The sequence below is a fragment of the Ambystoma mexicanum genome, chromosome 5q (genome assembly GCF_040938575.1).
Source record: "Ambystoma mexicanum isolate Mex_15411 chromosome 5q, UKY_AmexF1_1, whole genome shotgun sequence".
NCBI lineage: Eukaryota > Metazoa > Chordata > Amphibia > Caudata > Ambystomatidae > Ambystoma > Ambystoma mexicanum.
Window position 1 is genome coordinate 1,063,937,231 of NC_090933.1, and position 12,679 is coordinate 1,063,949,909.

Below are 12,679 nucleotides of genomic sequence, written 5' to 3' on the forward strand. Positions count from 1 at the left end.
GTTACTTTGGATTGGTTCAGGTCAACACTAGCAATGATTATGAATGATTATCAGATTGAAAACGAAATTCAGCAGTTGGAAACAAGAAACAGCTATTTTGACATGTGGTGAAATGGAGCTAAACTGCAATTCGCGGCAACTTTTCCGCGTGCGGGAAACGCGATTGCAGACAAACTATAAGGAATGTTTAGAAAGCTTAGGATCTTATCTTCAAAATGACAGTCAAATATCGGTTTTAGGACGTGCAGTTCAAAAGTTAGAGGTTTTTGTGAAGGTAGCTTTTTCAGAAATAAAGTCAAGATTTCAAAAATGACAGATGCGCTTTAAAGATTAGAAACAAAGATGTCTTAACACTAAAGAGTCTATGGAGCCGCAAACTACACAACAGCCCATCCACCTATCCAGAGGCACCTCCGGATGGTTTCTGTCTGAACGAGACAATTGCCTTTCTCCAGAAAATATATATTAGCGCCAAGATGATTATAACGACAAATATCAAGGATTATGTGGAGGAGAGAAGAATTTAGGATAGAAAAAAGAGGTTCTATAATGCAGTTCTGGGCAGATTGAAATGGATGGAATAGACATACTTTAAACTAAGAGATTGGTTATGTACAGTTCTAGACTGGATACTCACTCCTATGGCTTGGGAATGGAGTGGGCCCCGTTAAAGATCTGGTCAAGGGTTTGGCTGGGATTCTCTCTCGCCACCGGACACGTCTCAGTTCTGCTCTCAGCACTGCACTGTGGTCTGCGCGGACTCTTGGACTGGATCTGATGGGTTCTGGATACAGCTCTGCTTTCTGGGTCTGGATCTTGGTTCTAGCACAGGGTTCTTGGTTAGAATAGCAAAACAGCACAGCCCAGCTGTTGAATGTGAGAGCCCCTTGGATGTTTAGGGGTTAGAAACAGGTTGCTAGATTCTACAGGCCTGCTGAGAAAGGTTCAGCTTTTGGGTTAGGCCTGTCTGCTTCACAGTTCTAGAGTTGGGTTCTAGAGTTGGGTTCTGGATCTATGTCTGGAGCTCTATCTGGATCTTCTTGCAGGGTGCTACGCCAAGAAATCAGTTGAGTAGTGGAAAAGTGTGTGTTTGTCCTCAGCAGTCCCTATTTATGTATTTTCAAAGTGGGCGGGGAGGCTGATTCTACAATGCCCAACCCTCTAAGGATCTGATAGGTTAGAAGATTCCCTGTCCCCTGATTGGAGAAAGGATCAGCGTGTCATCCTGTGTCATCTTTATGGCTTGGGAGAAAACACTCCCCTTTGTCTGTGTACAGTATATCTTATTTTTCATAAAACACATATTTACAATATACACAACTTGTTAATATTACATAACTTACATGACAGATTGCCTAAGGTACATTTCTTTTCAACTCTCATCTTCCCAAGAGCTTTGGTTCAGAAATGACTACTTTTTGTACTTTTGGTGGGTTTCTCAATATTATTTCTGCACCAATTTTTATCCATGCATTAACACCCCATCTGGGCACATTCTGTAATTTTGTATGTTCATAGCATAAACACAGTGGCACAGTGGCACAGTACAATTTGAATAATTCCGGGGTTTGGTCTCAGAATATTGCAGAGTCCAGTTTAGTCTTCAACTGTGAGCACATTTTTCATTTTAACAATCTCAAAGTTTCCCATTTTTGTCAGTTCAGTGCAATTTGTTATAAGCATTTTTCTAAAACATGTATTTGCTGTACTTTCTCTGAATCCACACAACGGTTTGTCTCCGCCTCCAAGGTCTGGGCTGACTCAGAGGTCACATGTCTCTCTTTCCTGCTTGCAGTTTGTTGTCAGTCACACCCGAATTAGCATTTTCTATTCAGCCCAAGGACTCCATTGTCTTTACTCAGAGCAACAGCCCAGGGTGTCAATCCCAGTTCCTTTTGACACCAGCCTGTCAATCTCTTAGTCAAGGGCAGGGGGAAGTCTCATTTGTCCAGGGAGAAGGTGTGGAATTCGTTTGAACACAGTGTGGGAAACATTTAACTCTGAAACCCAATGTCTACAAATTGTCTTTTCTTAAAATATAACTCACATTTTTCACAAATACATCAAACCATTTCTTACTTCAAGCCTATTCAGAATGTAGTTTTGAATTGTATCCACCTCTAAGGCTTCTGATAGCAAGTCTTTCTTTGGCATAGTTTGGGCTCAATGTACAACTTTAGACAAAATGGTTTTAAAACGCCGGCTTCTGATAGAGGTGGGTAACGGTATTACACCCATTTTTGACAGGTTTCTTCCAGCAAGCAATCCTCCAAAGTATACTTTGTTCAGATATATATATACTTCTGTGGACCTTATATTTGTGTAGATTCTTGCAGGAGAATGATGTTGACCACCCAACAAGGAGGTTGGATCTGTTTGGGTGGTTTGTGAGCCATGATTCTTGCAAATTTGACACCAAATAAAAACAGATTTATGAAACCAGCTCTGTTTCTTTTGCAGACCCCACGCACTGTTTAAAGGGTGCTTGTGTTCGCACATGAGTTAAATGCAAAGCTATCTGTATCTGCCTTTTTTTGCTTTGCGTGGGGGCATGTCACGGGCGTTCTGGTCTGACTTGCATGTACAGTCATTTTGTACGAACAATTCCATGAATGCACGGAGCTCACAGGAAAACTTCTGTGCACAGGCTTGTGCAGAGGAGTTCTCGGCGGACATCCTTTGCGGGATCTCACACACTTTGAATCGGGCCCTATATGCTACATCATCCTCATATAGAAAGGTACTGCTGTCATATGACAGGAACAGCTTCAGTTGCCCACGTGCAGCTAAATACACTAATCTGCAGTCATTGTATACTCTGATCTGGCCTCTTTTGCCAGATGTCCACACAGGAGAGCCCTCAATGCCGGTTACAGCATTGTGGTTTGCATCACATGACCTGATACTTCAATGACCTATTAATACATTCGATTTTAGGCATAGGTACTTTCAAATAGAGCACAGGCATCAAAGGATAACTTTTTTTTGCAGAATGCACTATGCCATTTCTGTGCAGAATCTCAAAGATATTCTAGAACACAATTGATTTTTGATTAACATAGTCCAGAGCCCCAACATGGGTTCATATCCAAAATGGAACGCTACATTAATAAGTACTGAAACACACATTTTGGCAGTTTCCATGCAATTTGCGTTGATGTGTTTGATTGCTTTAAATTGACTGTCCAGCTGCTAACATACTGAAGAAGGGGCAATCTGGCAGTGTTCCTTAAATATTAACTAGTTTGCGCTGCATGGCCTCAGGCAATTATTTGAATGTTGAAATTATGACCTCTTGCAGTACTGCTGATGTCAAAACAAATGTATTATTGTCATTTTATATTTCCACTGGCACATGTGTTTTGCTCTCTGTTTTTTTTAATGTCGAAAACTGATTTCTAACCACTGCTCAGTGTTCTTAATATGAAAATACGTTATCATAAGTGATTCTCAAAGGACGTTCACAATTCCCCGGGGCACTATATTATCAATATTATAATTGCTGATCTCAGGCATAGTTCCAATTGAGAGCATTACAGGAGTTCCTATTTGGCAATGCTATGTGCAGACTTCTCATTGCTCAGTACTGATAATGCTAAAGGACTACGGGCCTCATTACAAGTTCAGCAGAGTGGAAAAACACAAGTGGTAATTCCTTTACTGCCACTTTTTTCGGAGATAATGGAATTACTGCCATTTCTACCTCAATGCAGCACTACAAGACTGGCCCTGCAGTGGAATATTTTCACTTGCATCATGCTGGAGACAAAGCTGCCTCTTTAAAGACACATTTCAGTGAAATGAACACAGCAGAATTACCTCTCACGGTTATTCTGCCAAAATGCCCAGGGAGTCCTATAGACTCTAAAAATACGACTACCTGACAAAAGTGTACGTTCGGCTTTTAGAGGACTCCTCAAAAGGTAACTATGTCCCAGACTTCACAGTGACTTGCTCAGTATAGAGGTTCCTACTAGATAACACATATTTAAACACACTCTGCATCATTTAAGAGAGGTTGCCTAGCAGAACAACATACCAAAGAATAGCCCCTGACTCAGTTCAGAGGAGCACCCCTACCAGTACTGCATGCCATAAAATGCAGTTGGCTTTACAGTGTTCAGTACACCCTTAGTGCCCACCATACACTAAATCGTCCTGAATAGACTGCCTCAGTACTGAAGACCACTCAAAACATTCCACGTTACACATTTCACTGAAGATTCCTGCAGAGTTTGCCATTTCACTGTGCTGTAAATCACACATGAATTAACTAAATGTTACTCAAAATTGCAAATCTCGAGAAGATGAAATGCTGTTCACCTTTCTGTGAGTCGGACACACACAGACCCATACACAAACACACCATTTCTGAATTTTCTTTTCAACCACCCCTTAATGTGTCTGTACCAGGATATCCCCAAATCTCACTGATGTACCTTACATTTATCGAAAATGTTCTCTCAAAATGTTCACAGTAAATCCCACAAATAGTGTTTCTCAATCTCACCAACATTCCCTGAAAATCCTCCAGTTGTATGGATATTAGCTGTGGAGAGGTGAGAGAACACTCCTTAATGGTATGTGACAATAGAGAGCCACCAGTGACTGAGTTGGTTCGATGTGCCTCCCCTATGGGTTCAAAATCCCCAACTTCCCTATTGGAGTATCATATATATCACCCACCAGGCATGACTCAATCAGTGCAGATCTCCAATATGAGAAATACCACAAAATGCTCTGCACTTATTAATACACAAGCATAATTGAGGGAACAGTTTCCAAACTTGCCTCAGCATTGGAGAGAAAAGTTGGCAGCCACCAACAGTTTGTTGGAAGAGGATGCCACAGAAGTCTGCATGGCAGTCGTCAGAGGGCCTGGATCACCACACACTGTAAAGCAGTCAGTGGTGAGAATGCAAGATGTTGCTGACATGATGAAACCGTGGAGATAAGGCAAGTTAAATCAGAAAATTAAACACTACGGAGAGACTTAATATCAAAGATTCACAAATCTGTTCAGAGAAACAAGAAACCTACAAGACCAACCCAAAACATCAAAAAAACACATTAATGGGCCCAACCGTTTGAAAGGGCCAGCCCAATTGAAGAAGCCCTTTAATTGTCATAACAGGTACTCAGTGAACCTAGCGAAGGTGGCAGCGGATAGAGAACAACAGCAAACTGGGAACAGGAAGATGTGTTGTTCTACACCACCTACTGGAGGAGCATGGTGACCACCAATTGGAATGAGGTAGCATGGTTGCTGGGAAAATGAATCCCAACTCCCACACTCTAAGGCAAGCGTGTAGAGCTGGATGAGGTTTAGGAATCACCTAACCATTGAATGCTGAATGCTGAAAACAAGGTTGTGGTGAGGCCTAAACCTATTAAGGTTATGGTGAAATTGTAGACAGTAACTGCTGAGAAGCTTTCCAGAGGTCTAGTAAGGAATCATCTCTAAATCCTGAAAAACAGGTTGTGGCAAGACCTGGACAACAGAATGCTGGAAATCAGGTTTTGGTGACACCTGAAAAAGTGAATACTGAAAACCAGGTTGTGGAGAGCCCTACAGAGTGAATGATGAGATCCAGGTTATGCAGAAAACTAGACAAGTGAATATTCAGAGTCAGGTCATGGTGAGACCTAACCAAGATATAGCAGAGAAGCTGAGGTTGTGTAGAGGCTTGAACCCATGCAAATTGAAACCCTGAAGTCTTTGAGGGACCTGAATCTGTTAGAGTTTAATGCCAGAGTTTGGGGATGCATCGAACACTGCAATGAGGCACACTAACAAGGAGACCAGTTTAACCTGGAAGGTATAGAGGTTAAGAGGAAGCCCGAAGAGATGTCTCAGAAGCCAGAAACCTGAAAGAGCATTAGAGTAGGACTTTGAAACAGGGAAGACCAAAAGAGGTTCAAGACTGTGAGTAAGCCCCAGAAGAAACTTCTATATTTTGCATTATACAAATAGGGATGCATGAATTAAAGTAATAAAAAAAAGGTTTTGCGATTTTCTCTGTTGGCCAAGAATTGTACATTGTGCTAGAGTTTAGGGATTACACTATAGGCCACATCTTTTTCACACTGTGTTGTTCACTAGGGCGACCCTGGAGGTACTTGTAAGACTAGTTTGACATTTATGTTTTTGGAAAAAAATAACATTGACAGTTTTGGACACCTGAGAAACCACCCACTTTGTGTTGACTCATCATTGTAATTAAAATCATCCTTATGATTTCTAGAGATTTCATTAGTCCCTTTCGATATTTCTTCCACATATTTCCTTCATTTTTAACCAAATAAACAACTTCTCAAAGCACATTTATCTGCATCACACATGGAATTGCATTACCCTCAACACAGCACACACAGTGGGACTTGTTTGCACTGATTGAAAGAGCTTGATGTTAGTGAATGTGTGAACTTGTAAAAAGACTGCAGCTAGAAGACGGTATGTGAATACAAAATTAAACTGACCATAACACAGTATAAGTACTTTTCCTAATTCAGTGCAGAGATCACTTCACACGATTACATGTCCTGAATATTTGTAATGCTCCCTAAAAATGTATAATATATGTAAAACACCAATAAAGTTATGGTGGGTTTTAAAAGGCTTTAAAGAAACCCTTTCACCTGAACTATGAAAGTAGGATAATTAGGATAATCTATGTGAGCCAAGTCACACATTTCACAATGGCACCTAGTAGCCATTGCTGGAAGTTCACGTCCAGTTCAGAGCCACATCAGCAACGAATTATGGTTATGAAAATTAACTCAAATGCAACCATTTGGCTCCAAGAAATATTTCCCGCCCCCTCTCTCTCTCTCTCTGTCATTCTGTCATATATATACACATATATGACAGAGAGACAGATATTATATATATATTACACGGCCTGCGGTAGTGGCCGCAGAGTAATGGTTAAGTTGCTCAACTCATAGAAAGAGCACTTTTTTGGCTGCCTTATAACTTTGGCGCTGGTTGACAAACCCTCACCAAACTTTGCAAAATAAATGATATGCCACCCCAGAATGATGTTGCAAAGTGTAGTGCAGTTTCGTCTGTGGGGTGGAAGGGGGCAAAGTTATAGGGGGGGTCCCAACATTTTTGAAATCCTCATAGACGTAATGGAAAACAAAATGTGCTCACGCCTACAGTCCAAACTGCTGTACAGATTTTTACCAAACCTGCGCGAGGAGTGGCGATTTGGTCCCAAAATCGTGCTTTTGCAAATTTGGTGCAAATCCGTCCAGTAGTTTAAAAAAAATGCCCAAAATGTTGGTAAAAAACATTAGTGATATCTGGGTTTGATTATCAGACTGGTTCAGAGTCCAAGGAAACCTATGGACCAATTGGAGGGTGCTTTGGTGTCCATGGACATCAAAGACCCACGCTGATTAGATGTTCAAAAACGTGAGGTGCGTCATCATTTTTGAAATGCTCACCATATTGGATCCACGGACCGCTGCCATTGTCTGCAGACAGCATGGTGAGAGAAAAGTCTGGAAATTGGATTTGGGGTTATTTTGTGGCCGAAAGAGGGCCTTGAAAGGGTGGGGGAATGGAACAAAGTTGATAGGGAGCTGTTTTTATAGGTGAAAAAAAAGAGGTGCAGGTGCGCCAAGTCAGCGGTCAATTGTACTGTCCACGGGCATCATTGGGAGTGGGGAGGTTCAGGGTGAGCTTTGTTATTTGAAGGTGTACTGTACATACTTGTTATATGGTTTAATTCTATTCTGGTGGTTGTAGCCACTGGCTACAGCCATAGTAAGATGTGTATAGTAATTAGAGGTACAGTAGGGTGAGTATATAGTATTTGTAATATGATGGACTGATATAATTGAAGTGTATATGTTATTTATGATCTTAGCAGAACTGAGGATAGTGCTTATGGAATCTGTATTTGTTTCTTTCTGAAGAAAAAAGAGGATAATACTGGGTATGGTTACTTAGTTGCGTATGGTAATTAAACTGGAATCCTGGTTCTTTTTCTGAGAATAAAAAAGTATAATTTGTTAAACAAGATAGTTTAAAACCTTTAATTACATACGTACATATAGATTTACCCTCTGGACCCTCATGAATAGTACACTCTATGTACTATGTAGAACAGAAAAGCACTATGCCTAAATGTGCTCATTTAAAGCTGCAACCCTTTTCACCACAAAATAAATATCCCACTTTTGGTGAATCCATTGTAAATGAAGGAGAAGGTACTCTTTCCAAGATGGATGCTTCCATGTGCTCTGTAGAACCCTCCCTGCGTGCCTCTACACAACTCCCGCCTCAGCTGCACTGTGATTGTGTATCAGCCTATCTGCAGCCAGTATCCACAGCCGGCATGCCATGCCAGCAGGCCCAGTTCTGGAATGCCCAGAAGCAAGGCCACTTCCTGTCAGGACCTACTAGGGCCTGGAAGCCTGGGCACAACTCTGTTCCATGCTCCCTCGCTGTCCACCAGAACATGTCTACCATGCAGTAGCCCTCTGTGGTCTCTGACACAGGTAAGTTTCATGCTGATTCATACAAGCCTCTGTCTGTCCACTGCATCTCAGATTAACACCCTGAATCCAGACTCCTTGTTTCACCCCTAACACATAGCCTGCCACCTCTGCCACTCACAATGTGTCTGCACCGTACCACCCACTATCTAACCCTCTCTATCAGCTGCACACACTGCATCAATACGTCCCATCCATTGCCCAATCTGCCCACACATCGTTGCACTCTTCTGCATCACATACTCCCAGCAGGACACATAAAGTCACCACCCTGGACAGCAAACACAATCTTGCTCAGAAGCAACCTTCTCTACCCTTACCCGTACCCAACATATGCCCTGCCCCTACTGCCTGCATTCCTTAACCCCAGCACCCCGCCAAATTATCAATAGCTGATCACGCAATAAAACCATCTATAAATGCCTTCAACCTATCTATATCATTTGGCACTCCAAATGCATCTGATATTAACACTCTTTTGTTACATGACTCACTTGATGTTACTGCTACATGCGCCTCAGCTACTCAAATTGTTAGCTCGTTACATGTCGATACATAAAAGATCCATGAGAGTCTGTGTTTCTGATTCCTAGTGTTTGTAGCCTGTCTAGTAGAATAGTGCGGTCGATGGTATTGAAGGCTGCAGTATCAAAGGCTGCATCGGCTGTTCTTTTTAGGAAACTAGGGAGGATTCTGTTCTCCTGAGTCCCCTAAATTATGCCCTATGTATGTTGTGGAACTAGAAGGGCTCCACAACAAACAAAATAAATGTTTAGTATTGGACATGCCCCTGCTCAGAGGCAAGCAGCACAGTCCCCCGTGCAAATAAAGCATTAAGGGGACTGTGCTGTCTGCCACTCAGAAGATGGGGATGGCATGCCACTCAGTTGAGGGGGAAGAGCCCCTCACCCATAGTGGCAGGCCGACACTGAGTTGATCTAAAAAATAAACAATCCAAAGACTTATTGATAACAATGATCCCCAAAGTGTCATTGTTTCCCCAGCTACCAGCATTGGAATGGATGTTAATTCTACATATTTTTGCCTGGATTTAGCCATTCCTATCATTAGTCCCATATCTGAAGATTGTTATGACAATACAAAAGTTATCAGACCAGAAACTCTTTATTATTATCGACAAAGTGGGAATGCATTTTATGGTGTTCTCCCTGTGCCGTTATGGAGTAGAGAATGTTACCTTTGAGAACTTGCAAGATGAGATAGTTTTCAAAGTCACTAGTAACTACCTGGATGCTGAAGAATCAACCATCCAGGTAGGCGCCATACATGAAGACCGCTCCACTCAACTAGAAAATACCTCAGAAATAGCCACCCCAGAAATGTTTTCAGTCTTCCATTAGATGATTGAGGAACACATCAGTATGGCTGATGCCTGTGATACAGAAGAGCAGAAACAAACATTGAACTATTTGTGGATTTTCAGAAAGTTCTTTGTGTGTGGATTCATATGATTGTGGACATAGGTCACTTCACTATGCAACCGTACCTACAGACCCTAATTTGGTGCCAGCATGTTTACATCAATTACAGTTTCCTCAAGCATACATGGAAGAATCACAGAGATTAACAAGAATTTGTAATCCAGTGGGATTATTTGACCAATGCATTGTATCATTAATCCAGCACTAGGAACCTTGAAATCAATGAATAATAGTGACACTGGGCTGGTATAAGGTAATTGAATAGGAGGGTACACTGTCATGTTGGTGTCTTTCTTATATTGATCATGTCCTTGCAGGGTTCGAAAGAATATACTGCCCTTGATTTTACTAATCAATATTGTACTGTCTTGGTACTCCATGAACACTGATATAAACTTGCCTTTAAGTTTGGGGGAGGTATTACGGATGGTTCATAACTTCCTTTGTGTATATTAATGGTGTAAATTAGTTAAATATATTCCTACGTAGGTCCATGCCTGGCCTTGTAAATTTTGCTTTTGAGGTTGACCTACTACTCAAAAGCAAAGCTGTTGAAGAACATCTGGAAGAGATATGTCATGTGTTGACTCAGCTGAATTAAGTCAGGTGCAACGCTTATCTCTCCAGAAAGTGCAGTGGTGCAGAATGAAAGTACATTTTTTAGGGAATTGAATCATAACCAAGGGACTTAATCCTCAAGAATAAAGGTGAGGCTCTATTGAAATTGAAGAACCTCACAAATCTATGTGTGGCCGGTTATCTCCGGTTTGCTCCGGGTGTGCTCTGCTCTGCCACCACTCTGTCAGGAGAGACTTGTGAGTACAGGTAAGAGTCCACCCCACCAGTTGCAGCATATAATAGGGGAAGAAGGTATGGAGTGCACAGAAGGCTCGGTGCGCTCGGAAATAAGCCAGACAAATATTAGCCTTCACAGTGGCCCGCAGGACCAAAGTATTAGCCTTAAAGTGGGACTCCTGAATTCCCGTTCCATGACCAAGCATGCATCCAATATTAGGGACTTGATCACGGACAACGACTTTGATATATTTTGCATCACTGAAACCTGGATGAAAGATCCTATTGGGCCCACCTGTGAGCAGGCAATCCCGGACGGCTACACAGTCTACAATGAAAATAGACAGGAAGGACGGGGCGGTGGGGTTGCAATTGTTGCAAAAGATAATCTTACATTTTTCAAAGCCAATTTCATATGTAGTGGGTGTGAGTCCATTCATTTGAAATTAATATTTGCACATAACTACTGCTTTAACTTAGTGGTAGTCTATAGACCACCTGCATTGGTCTCAGACTTTGGGACCGAACTATGCTCCCAGCTAGCCACCTTGAGAACAAAGAACGTTTCGACTATAGTAGTCGGAGATTTTAACTTCTGGCGGGGCAATAAAAGCGATAAGGGCACCATTACATTAGAAAAAACCTCAATAACCTTGACTTTTTAGTCATGAATGATGAGGCGACAACCCCCCAGGAGAACCAGCTGGACTGGATGTGTGCCTTTAACACCCAGATCACGGACTGTAAAACCACACTGTGTATCTGGAGCAACCATTATTTGGTGTCATCAACAGTGTCACTACACTCTCAACCTCCACAACAAAACCCACATATTCAATTGAGTAGTAGGAACTTTAAGAATTTGAGCAAAGAACAAATTCAGTCATGCCTAGAGAAAGTAAGGCTATCCTTTCAGGAACAAGATAACTGTACTACCCTGTTAGAAAAATACACAAAGTGCATAGCAGATTTGGTAGAGCGCGAGGCTCTGCTGAAGACTATGCTGGTGAGGAAAAACAATAATAACCAAAAATGGTTTTCAGCCGATCTCACAACCAGGAAGAGAGAAAAAAGGGCTCTGGAAAGGAAGTGGATGGTGGAAAAAAGCGAGGAAAATAAAAACAGCTGGAAACAGAAGGATAAAACATATAGAGAAATTATCAGGATGGAGAAGAAGATTTCTTCAATGAAGAGATTGAAAAAGCAGCGAACAAAACCAAAAAACTCTTCAATAGCCTGAAGAACATAGAAAAACCAGAAAACCTTACTCCTCCTTTTCAGCCTACAGAGGATGACTGTAACATGGTACAGAAGGCTTTCTCTGCCAAAATAGATAAAGCCAGGCGTAACATAATGAAAGCCAGAGTAGCTGCACCACAGCCAACACCGCTAATGGAGGACATTTCCAGTCCTGGTGCTGTTCTCTTTAAATTTGAGTAAGTGTCGGAAACCGAATTGCTAGCAGCACTGTCTCACATGAAACCCACACCATGCGCAGAAAATATTCTGCCATCTAGTGTCATCCTGCAGCAAAAAGAACTTTTTGCCCCAATCCTATTAGAACTGGTTAATGCCTCTTTCAGGGAAGGCGTGGTTCCTAAAGATCTAAAAAAAGGTCACTATTACCCCATTAGTACAGAAGGCGGGCTTAGATCCAAAAGACCCGGCCAATCTTCGCCCCATAACTAATTCCAACTTCGTACTTAAAGTGCTGGACAAATTAGCTACACAACAATTGCAATTGCATGTGGAAAATCAATCTGCTCTACACCAACAGCAATCAGGATTTAGAGCCTCACACAGCACCGAAACGGCAATGTTGGATCTCCAGAATCACATGCTCGGTCTGGTTGATGGTAATAAAATCGGGATGCTGATGTTGCTCGAGCTAAGCGCAGCGTTTGATCTTGTAGATCATCAGCTCCTCATCATTA